Raw genomic sequence first — 10,781 nt, forward strand, 5'->3', positions numbered from 1 at the left:
CAATGAGGTGGGTCCTCAATCTTAACTGTAGTAGCTAAATAAATATGGCAGGTAGCAAATCTGAACTAAAATAAGCTAAATCAACGTGGTGGGTATCAAATCTTAAGTAAACTTAGCTGAATCAATTCAGCGACAGCTTAGCTTCATGGAAATTAGCACAGTATAACCCCCAGAATAATGGAATTCCCCCCAACCCACACAACCCCAAGCCTCCCTCCCTCCCCCCACCCCCAAATGAAAGCCTCAACCTCGCTTGGGTTTCCTGCAGCCTTCTGTCTGATGGCAGGTGATCAGCGAGGAATGCAGGCGATCAGTCAGAATCTCAGGAGATCAGTCTGGATTGCTCAGCACAATAAGGGACCAAGCTACAGCCAGGAACCGCCTTCTGCAACTGCTGCCGGGCCTCGGAATGGCAGGTGAGGAAATGAACCAATTATAGGCGGGCCCATGACGTCACCGAGGGATGGACCAATCACAGGCGGTACCGGTGAAAGCCACCCCCCATGGCGGTCTTGCTCCTAGGCCTCGAGGACTGCAGCCAAGGATGCAAGTCACCCGCGTGGCGGCGTCTCGGGAACCGCGAGGACCGTGGCCCAGTGCCTCCCTCCCAATCCAGGGCCGTGGGATCCCAGGCCCCGTATGCCCAGGCACAGGCCCTCGGCCTCCCTGTGGGCAGGCTCTGTGGCCCGGCCACACTGCGGTGGAGAGACTACCACAGCTAAGCCACCTTCCCAGCCCCCCACTTCCAACCTTTTGCTGGTGAGTTGACCTTAAGAGTCTAATGTACTTTCCTTCCTTTGCAAGTCTTTCCATCTGGATCCTTAGATCTCAGCCTGCTGAGATCTCCTCAGCTAGGTTTAGAAGTATTACCAAGGCCCCAGGCTCTCTTGTTTATTTTTCAGGGGGTGGGGGTGGGTGGGGCAGTCGTGGGGCTTGAACTCAGGGCCTGGGCTCTGTCCCTGAGCTTCTTTTTGATCAAGGCTAGCACTCTGCCCCTTGAGCCACAATGCCACTTCAAGCCTTTTCTGCTTATGTAGTGTAGATGTGTCAAACCCAAACTTTCATGCATGCTAGGCAAACACTCTACTGTAAAGCCACATTCCTAGCCTCTAGATTTAATTTTATTTTGGGACAGTACTGGAATTTGAACTCAGGGCTCAGTGCTCTTTTGGAAAATATATTTTTTTATTAAGAAGTTGTATTTACAAATGGGGGATTCGATTCCAGAAGTGGTCAATACAATACATCTTGATTGATGGCACGGTTTCTGTCGTTCTCCATTTTTCTCTATCCCATCTCTACCCTCAAGTTACTAGTTTTTTTTTACATAGTTCACAATAAATATAATTTAATCTCCTCAATTCTCCTGCCTATATTTGTGTGCTCCCCACACACATCTTTCCATTTTGTTTTCATTCTCTCAAAGGGTTTGTTAGTTGTTCAAAGGAGTTACATCACTGGACTCACGCGTGCCGTTATGTGTTCTGTCATCATCCTTCACTGATGAATATTCTAGATGTTTCTAAACTTTTCCTTGTACCCATATTTCTTTAATGTTCATCTCTGAAGCCTATGTCCTAGCACACTTTAGGGACTTGATCGGTAAGACAACTTCTTAGAAGATTTAAACCCTACCCTAGCACCTTTCTGAGTGTTCACTAAAGCATTGTGTCAATGCTCATGTCAGCCTTCCAAGGATGATGGCTCCCTCATTGGCTTCCCAAGGCTCAATGCGCGGGAAGGTGGCGTTCATCTTTATTGTGAAGAGAGGTGATAATGTAAGAAAGTGCTTAACATTTCCCTACCTGTTCCAGTTGTCTGATAAATGACGGTGGTTAGTGCCATGTCCTTTATCCCTTGAACAGTCAGGAATTTATTTCTATAGCCTGAGAGAAAATATAACTCAAGTTGATGGGATGGTGTAATACTATTTTAGGTGGCACTGTTTTTAGGGTGTTCAGCTATTTTAGAGAAATATCAGATAGGACAGCAAGTTAGGAAAGTTTTTTTGTTGTTGTTTTGTTAGTCATGAGGCTTGAACTCAGGGCTGGATGCTGTCCCTGAGCACTTTTTCTCAAGACTAGTACTCTGCCACTTTGAGCCACAGCTCCAATTCTGGTTTGCTGGTGATTGATTAGAGATAAGAGTCTCTGGGACTTTCCTGAAATCGTGATCCTCAGCCTCCTGAGTAGCTAGGATGCCAGGTGTGACCACCAATGCCATGCTAAAAGTCTTTTTCAGAGAGCAAAGGACAAACAAATCAAGTATTATGCTCCAAATTTAGAACTTTTCTCTGTCTAACTCTCCCAAAAGGCTTTTTCAGTAATATAAAACCAATCTGGAGAAAAGTCAGTTGCCAGCTAAAACGTGTTGACGTTGTGTGTGTGTGTGTGTGTGTGTGTGTGTGTGTGTGTGTGTGTGTGTGCGCGCATGTTGATGTACCCACACAGAGCTTTTGGTTCCATGTGCCAAACCTCCCCACACTGCCACCTCCACACTCCCAGCCACAGGAGCAGCAAGTGTCACCACTGCTTGCACGGGCCCAGGCATGGACTCCTTGTGGTCATCAGGGTAGTGTGGGTTAGAGCGACTTCACCTGCAGCAGGCAACGTTTCCTGAGTCCCCATCTATTGGCTGATGTGGGAAATCCCTGGTGAGGAAGCAAGCCAGGGAAGGCTGTAGCACGTTGAGGCCCCTTCATTCCCAGACAAGATGGAGATCCTGGACGAGGCCCTGGACAAGTCCCCCAGCTCTCACATGTCAGAAATGAATAGAAAAATGGTGCAGAGGCACTTTCCTTCCTGTCCTTCCCCCTGCCCCTGTCCGAGCTAGGCAGCACACTGAGTGGCGGGGTCTGCTTGGTTTCATCCCATCCCAGGAACCATGTGTTCCTTTTCTCCTGGTTGCTAAGGAGTCAGGATCACATCTTTGTAAACAGTCAGGTACCAGGGCAATAGGGTCATAGAAGAAAGACAGCGTTCTCAGCGCTGAACGGCCCCTAGGAAGGAGGGGGAATACTTTGGGAGGCAATCCTGCAGAAAGAAATACCCTCATCACCTGCTAATGAAACGGTAACTCCACTCTACATCACCGATGTCATTATAACAACTACAACAACAAAAATAAAACTGGAGTGGGCTGGGAATGTGGCTCAGTGGTAGAGTGCTTGCCTTGTATGCAAGAAGCCCTGGGTTCGATTCCTCAGCACCACATACACAGAAAAAGTTGGAAGTGGTGGTATGGCTCAAATGGAAGAGCACTAGGAAATTACAGATGTTAAAATGAGCAGAGAGCTGGTGGCTTACCCCTGCAGCTCAATCTACACAAAAGACAGAACCTGAAGCTCTCAATTCTAAGCCAACCCACACAGAAAAGTACAATAGGAATTACTGAGTCTGTGTGTGTGTGTGTCGGTCCTAGGTCTTGAACTCAGGCCTTGAAACAGAACTATTTTGCTTACAGGTAGCACTCAACTACCTGCTCTCTTTTGGAGGCTAAATGGAGATGAGTCCCATGGATTTACCTGCCTGAGCTGTTTTTGAATCCCAGTCTTCCAATTTCAGGCACCGATGTAGTGACCTTACCTTCATAGATGAGCCACCAATTAAACCCAAAACAAGCATAGAACCACAGAAGCTGAGCTGTGGCTCAAAGAATGAAGCCTGCAGCAAAAACTCTGGGACATTGACCAGGTCCTAAGTTCAAGCCCGAGGACTGACACAGAAAGAAAGAGAGGGGGGGGGAGAGGAGGAGGAGGAGAAGGGGGAGGGGGAGGGGGAGGGGGAGGGGGAGGGGGAGGACAACAAGTCCTTGCTGGGAATACACCCTGATTTCAAGGCCTATATAAACAGCACCAAAAAATAAATACATAGCTTAACAAGTGAACTTAGGAAATTGTGGCTAGGCTATGAGTTCAAGCTCTAGGACCATCAACAGAAAAGAAAAGAAAAAAGCCCCACAAACTCTAGAATTTGTGCTGTACCTCAAGCTAAATGGTATGTTTTAAATGGGTTACCAAAAGGGGGAGTAGGGAGGGGGATATGAGGGACAAGATAACAAACAGTATAAGAAATGTATCCAATGCCTAACGTATGAAACTGTAACTTCTTTGTACATCAGTTTGATAATAAAAAATTGAAAAAATAAATAAATAAATGGGTTACCAAGCTACACTCAGTCTTTTTTTTTTTTGAAGCAGGTCCTTGGGCTTGAACTCTAGGCCTGGGCACTGTCCTTGAGTTTCTTTTGCTCACGGCTAGCACTCTACCCACTTGAGCCAAAGCACCACTTCATTTATTTTTGTTTTGTTTTTTGGCCAGTCCTGGGCCTTGGACTCAGGTCCTGAGCACTGTCCCTGGCTTCTTTATTTTGCTCAAGGCTAGTACTCTGCCACTTGAGCCACAGTGCCACTTCTGGTGATTTTCTATACATGTGGTGCTGGGGAATCGAACCCAGGGCTTCATGTATGGGAGGCAAGCACTCTTGCCACTAGGCCATATTCCCAGCCCTACACTCAGTCTTTACTGGTCACTTAAACCCATGGAGGCAAATTCTTCTATCTTTCAGTCTTTGACATAAAAATCCTGTTCAGCCTTAAATTAACGCTCAGTCCACCCATCATTTCCTGTATGTGTTTTTCTAATCATCTGTCATCCACTAGAAACTCCCACAGCTTTGACTAATCCTGCTTTACATATGACAATTCATTAGATAATGCCTGATGTTAAAGTTATATGGCTTTGTCAGAGAAAAGGGTATACTTATGGGCTAGGCACTGGGGCTCATGCCTATAATCCTAGCCACTCAGGAGGCTGCAAGGGCATAGAGGGCCAAACCCAGCCCAAGCAGGAAAGTTTGTGCAACTCTTATCTCCAGTTAACCATCAAATAAGCCAGAAGTAGAGCTGTGGCTCTAGTAGAGCACTCGCCTTGAGTGAAAAAGCTCACTGATAATACGCAGGCCCCGAGTTCAAGCCCCAGGACTGGCATACACATGTGCGCGCATGCACACACACACACACGTATTTGTATGTATATTTAATATTTATGACACCATAAGGAGTATAAGTCTGCCTTTATTCAAGGAAGGCTATTGCAGTAGGATTTTTGTAGTAGGAGGTAATGAGATCAGGCTGGGTTTTCCAAGCAACAAGGTAGATGTATAACCCGAGATGAAGGTAGGATTAACAGAAAATTATTAAGGGGAAATATCAAAGTTGATGAGATTCTTGCTAGCTGATTGAATAGTATTTTTGCTGAAGGCAGGTAGGTCAAGGTGATCAAATGCTAAGGCTGGCTATGGGATTTCTGCTACAGACAAAACAGGGATCTTACTGCAACTGAACTAAATGGGTCATGGTCAGAGCTCAAGGTTGGGGACTAGCAGAAAAGAGAAATACAAGAAGAGCTGAGTAAAGTGTGGGCAAAGGAGAAGAGTTTTGTCAGGGCTTTGGTCTTGTCTATCTTTATGACATTGTATCCTAAAATTCTATTCCATCTATATTCAGGTCAAAATAAACAAATAGCTCATATTTTCAAGTATCCCATTTACTTCCCATTTTCTTATTCCCTATAGTTCCTTCTCTTTGAAATGCCTTTCATCCTCTTTGCTTTCTCAGCATTATTTCATTCACCAAACAGCCCTAAAACACTATTTCCCAATTGCATACCTGGCTTGACAGGCTCTGACAAGTTAGAATCTTCTAGGTGGCATCAATACAAGGAACTCAAAGGCAGATTTCTCCTTAAAACTGTCAGCAGGAGTGAGGTACAGAAGGCCATCGCAGGCACAGGAAAGTAGCTGGAAGTTGGTTATGGCTGTTGTGATTACAGCAGGATGTCGATGCCCTAAAAATGTCTATGAGACATACAGAAAGATGCAAAATGGATGGTGTCAAAGTCAGTGAATGAATGGCGTGCGCTTTAGGTGAAAAGAAGCTCTTCACAGAAATCAACTTGAACTCACAAATTAGAAATATTAAATGTCTTTAATGACCTCAAATTGAAAGAGGCTTTGCTGAGTCCATCCTGGCAAAATCTCCTTGAAGCCCCTGTGGTTGCTCCCCTGGGATTAACCAAGGGGCACGTGCCTCATGAAGAAATGTAAGGAGCGATTAAAAACATCTGTAAACGGAAGGAGCCGCCATGAGTTGGTGGTTGTTTTTTTTTAACTGAAGACATGTCAGTTTCAAATCAGAATCAACTAGCAGGCATCTAAAAAAGGCAGCCTTCAGGTTTAAAGCACCCCTCACTTGCTCTCCCAGCATGCCCCTGGTAGCCTCAAGGAAATCTATTCCCCGGCAGTTGATCTGCACTGTTTAGTAACCTGACATTGAAAGTTGCAAGGACACTGACTGGATGTAAACAAGCAAATCCTCAATGGTTCCTTCTGAAACCAAACTAGGCGTTAGTGAGACTCAGGACTGGGAATGTCGAGGGCCTTTGATGGCAGTCAGGGCTCTGAATTTTATGAATTGAAGGTCCTTTGACCTAGCATTCGTGTCTATCATCTATGCTGACAGAAGAAAATAAGGGTTTTTTTTATTACTATAGGTTTGCTGGATACTTTCACCAAGCCAGGAATGAGTGGGAATCAAAGAGATAATAATGATTTCTCCAGTTTCCTAAAAGAAGGGCAGATTTAGGAGTGTGAAGAGTGGCTCCATTGAGGTCGATTCATCAGAATATGCCACCCTCAAGTATGTCGCTTGGACATATGGATCATTTTGAGCTACAGCAATTGAGGAAAAGGAACCACGAGAGCCTGAGAGCAGAGCATTCATTTCCCTTCACGAAGGATTCCCTCATTCCTCTCCCAAACCTGCAGCAGGAGGAGAGCAAGCCCTACCACAAGAAAGGGAGACAGAACTGAAATGCAACTGCGTGAACAAAACCTTACTAAATGACACTTGCCACTTACCACTGCTAAAAGCCTATATGTGCATTTCCTTTTTCTAATCACATTTTTCTAGTTTACAACCTGTTCTTTAAATGGTAGGTAAGCTCCAAAGTCGAGCAACATCAGGTTTTTACTCTTCTTTGAAAAATTGCTTTATTGTTATCATAAAGGTGAGGTACAGAGGGATTACATTTACATGCATTAGATAGTGAGCAATTTCCTTTCATTCATCCCCTCTCTGCCAGTCCTCCTTCCCCTATCTTCCCATGTAATTTCACATATTCCAGTGCATTTTCAATCTAACTTTCACATATGAGAGAAAACATGCACCATTTGTGTATCTTAAGCTTGGCTTACCTCACTAAACATGATTTGTTCTAGGTCCACCTATTTCCCTGCAAATGACATATTATTCTTTCTAATAGCTGTGTATAGGTACCACATTTCTGGTTCCACTCATTTATTGTAGGGCACCTGGGCTGTTTCTACCACTTGGCTATTGTGAATGGTGCAGTAATGAACATGCATGTGCCAGTGTTCTTATGGTATCCTGGCTCTCATGATGCTCAGGAAGGGTATGGCTGGGTTGTAGAGAAGGTTCATGTTTAGTTTTTCGAGGAGTCTCCAGACTGTTGTCCAACATGATTGTACTAGTGTACATTCCAGTCAACAGTGCAGTAGGGTTCCCTTTCCCCCACATCCATGCTAAAATGTGTTGTTGTCTGAATTCACAAGTTGGCCAATCTAACTGGGGTGAGATGGTTATTTCAGAGTTGTTTTGATTTGCACTTCCTTTATGGCCAGTGATTATGAGCATTTCCTTGTGCTTTTTTTGTTATTTGTTTTTGATCATTTTTACCTCTTCTTCTAAGAAATCTCTCCTTAGCAACCCTTGCCCATTTAGTAATCAGTATATTAGGTTTGAGAGAGGTTTCTTTCTTGAGTTGCTTGTATATTTTGGATATTAGGCCTTTGTCTGATATACTGCTGGTAAAGATTTTCTCAGTCTGTTTTCTATCTTTCTGGCTTAGTAACTATGTGCTTAGCCATGCAAAAACTTTTTTTGATGTAGTCCCACTTGTCAAGTCTCTCCTCTATCAGCTATCCCCGGGATTCTTTTCAAAACGTTTCTACCTATACCTAGGAGTTCAAGTGTTTCTCCTACTCTCTTTTGCAGTGATCCCAAAGTTTCAAGTCTGACGCTGAGGTGTTTGATCCACATCCACTTTGAGTTGATATTAGTACATGGTGACCAACAGAAATCCAATTTTAGTTTTCTGCGTATGGATGCCCAGTTTTCCTAACACCAGTTATTGAAGATGCTATCTATTTTTAACTATGTATCTTTGGCTCTCTCATAAAAAATCAGACAACTGTAAGTATATGGTTTTATTTCTGGGTTTTCTAGTCTGTTCCACTGATCTTTGGGTCTATTTTTAACCTCTTTTTGATGAAACCCTTTGGCTATCTAACATCAAATGCGTCTATTCTCTCTCATAAATATAAGGTATATAGGAGCTAAATGAAGAATTTTTTTCTTCTCCTACACCCAACTTCCCTCATCCAAATTTTTATGCAGGATAGTTATGCTTTGGTGCTATGCAAATTCAAAGGCTTTTGACCAGGCAGAAAGACATTTTAATTCCAGTCTGTGATTTATAATAAATCATAAGGAAAAATTTCCATGTAAAAACTTGAGCTAAAAATTATCTGCTTAAGAAAAGTGATTACATGATATAAATAAAAATGAGCAGAGATATGATGCAGGGTTAAAACACTTCCCAATGCTAACTCAGCCATACGCATGCTATATTGCTTTTCTGTCAAATAAAACTAATGTGTTTTCATAAAGGGAATGACATGCTTACCTGGTTACTGTTGTCATATTAAACTGTTCCAATAAGCAGTCTTGAGATGAGCCTTAGACAGGATCGGGCACCAAGGCCAGTTCAAGACCTGAGTATCAGGCAGAAATATAACCATTAGAAGAAGGCAAGGTGAAACAAACCCCAGTGACAGACTCAGTGAGGTTATCTTGTGGTTCCAGTGAATGCTTGTTCTTTAGGAACATCATCCAGAGTGGCTTTGGGTCTCAACACCCAAAGCATTAGAACTTTGATGTCCCTGTCCACAGTCCTGCCCAGGACTTCCCAGAGGCCCTCAGAATTCAGGCTGGCCAAGACTGCTGTGAACCCCAGGAAAATCAAGTTTGTTGCAGGCTAAGCAACATCTGTCTTCAGATCCCATGACTTTTCTTCACATATTTTTTTCCCATGACCATTAGCGCTTTCTCCTTTGGCTTGCAAGGATAATCAACAGAGAAGCTGAACAACTAAAGCCTGCCTGTATTCTTGTCAACTAAACAAAAAGAAAGCTCTGAGGGCTAGATTTGCAAAATTCTAACACAAATATTACAAGCTCAGAGAACAGCTTACCAAGTACCTGTGTATTTCAATAAGGGTTATTTTTAAAGCATTCTGCACAAACAAATGAGTGACATTGGATGTATTTACATAAGGCGAAAGAGAACTTTAATGTACTTAAATACACCACGTTTGGCTTAACTAAGCACCATAGCACATTTTCTCGTGCTATATTTAGGCAGCAGGTTTCCATGTTTAAAGTATCATGAATTATTGAAAAGCACTTTGCAAAAAACTGGCAGCAACCCATGAGTCACAGTTTGAATCAGATATTTAAACTTCCAATAATTGTTTCAGTGTAACTCTTGATGAAAGAAGTGCTCACAAGGATCAGAACACTAAATGGAATGAGGATTTTGAAATTAAATAGCCAAATCCGTGACAAAGCAAAATAACATGAGAAAGAACAGCAGATTCGAAGTGAGAAGACCTGTGTTTCCATTGCAGCTTTACCACTTCAAAGCCACGAGCCCTTGGGTAGCATTCAATCGTATTTCTGATATACAAATGGAGAAAACAATATTTACCCTTGGTAAATTATGACCAAGGTAATTATAAGAAACCAATGTGTGTGTGTGTGCGCGCGCGCGCATGTGCATATGTAGAAACTGAATCCAAAAAAGGTAAAGGAAAACAAGAATGTCAGCATTCAAATACGATGTCGATCTAAAGGTCCATCAATGGATGAATACAGAAAACCTGCAATCTTGTTATTTGTCACAAAATGTAGCAGTCTTAAAGATATTAAGTGTACTCAGCAACAGGAAATACAGTGTTTAAAACAATGAAGAGGCAAATATGTCAAATTGTAGGATATAGCTAAAATAATATTGAAAGGCCCCTTTTAAAATTAAATATTTGTATTTGGAAAAAATGTAAGTAGTAAATCTATGATCTAAGATTTCAGTTTAAAACAATAGAAAAGGAAGAGCAAATTGAACCCAAAGAGGTTAATTGAATGGTATAGAAAACAAAAATAAACCCACATGTTCTTAGTCAACTGACTATTGTACTCAGTTCAGAAAGTACAAACTTCACCAGTTACCTTTCAACAATTACATATCTATAGCCTCTAAAAATTACATTGATCCTTTCCTAAAACTATATATCAAACAACCAAAAATGTTATAGACCTAGAATTAAAATGACAAATTTTCTTTAAAAAGTGTAGATGAAAATATTGTATCTAGCATGTATAAAGACTCTTACCAATTGTTAAAGCAAAGCAAATAAACAAAACAAGAAAACATGTACATGTACATAAAAGGATGCTCAAACTCGCTAGGTCATCATAGAAATTAAAATGAAATTACAAAGAGTTGCCATTCATGTTCACTGGAATGACTAAAATTAAAAGTCTATTGCTAAGTGCTGACAAGAATTCTCAAGCATGGAGCTCTGAGAACTCACAGGTTTATTGGGGGTCAGATAATAAAATGGTGTAACAACTTTGGGGAAAAG

This window comes from Perognathus longimembris, chromosome 27, assembly GCF_023159225.1.
Source record: "Perognathus longimembris pacificus isolate PPM17 chromosome 27, ASM2315922v1, whole genome shotgun sequence".
Taxonomy (NCBI): Eukaryota; Metazoa; Chordata; class Mammalia; order Rodentia; family Heteromyidae; genus Perognathus; species Perognathus longimembris.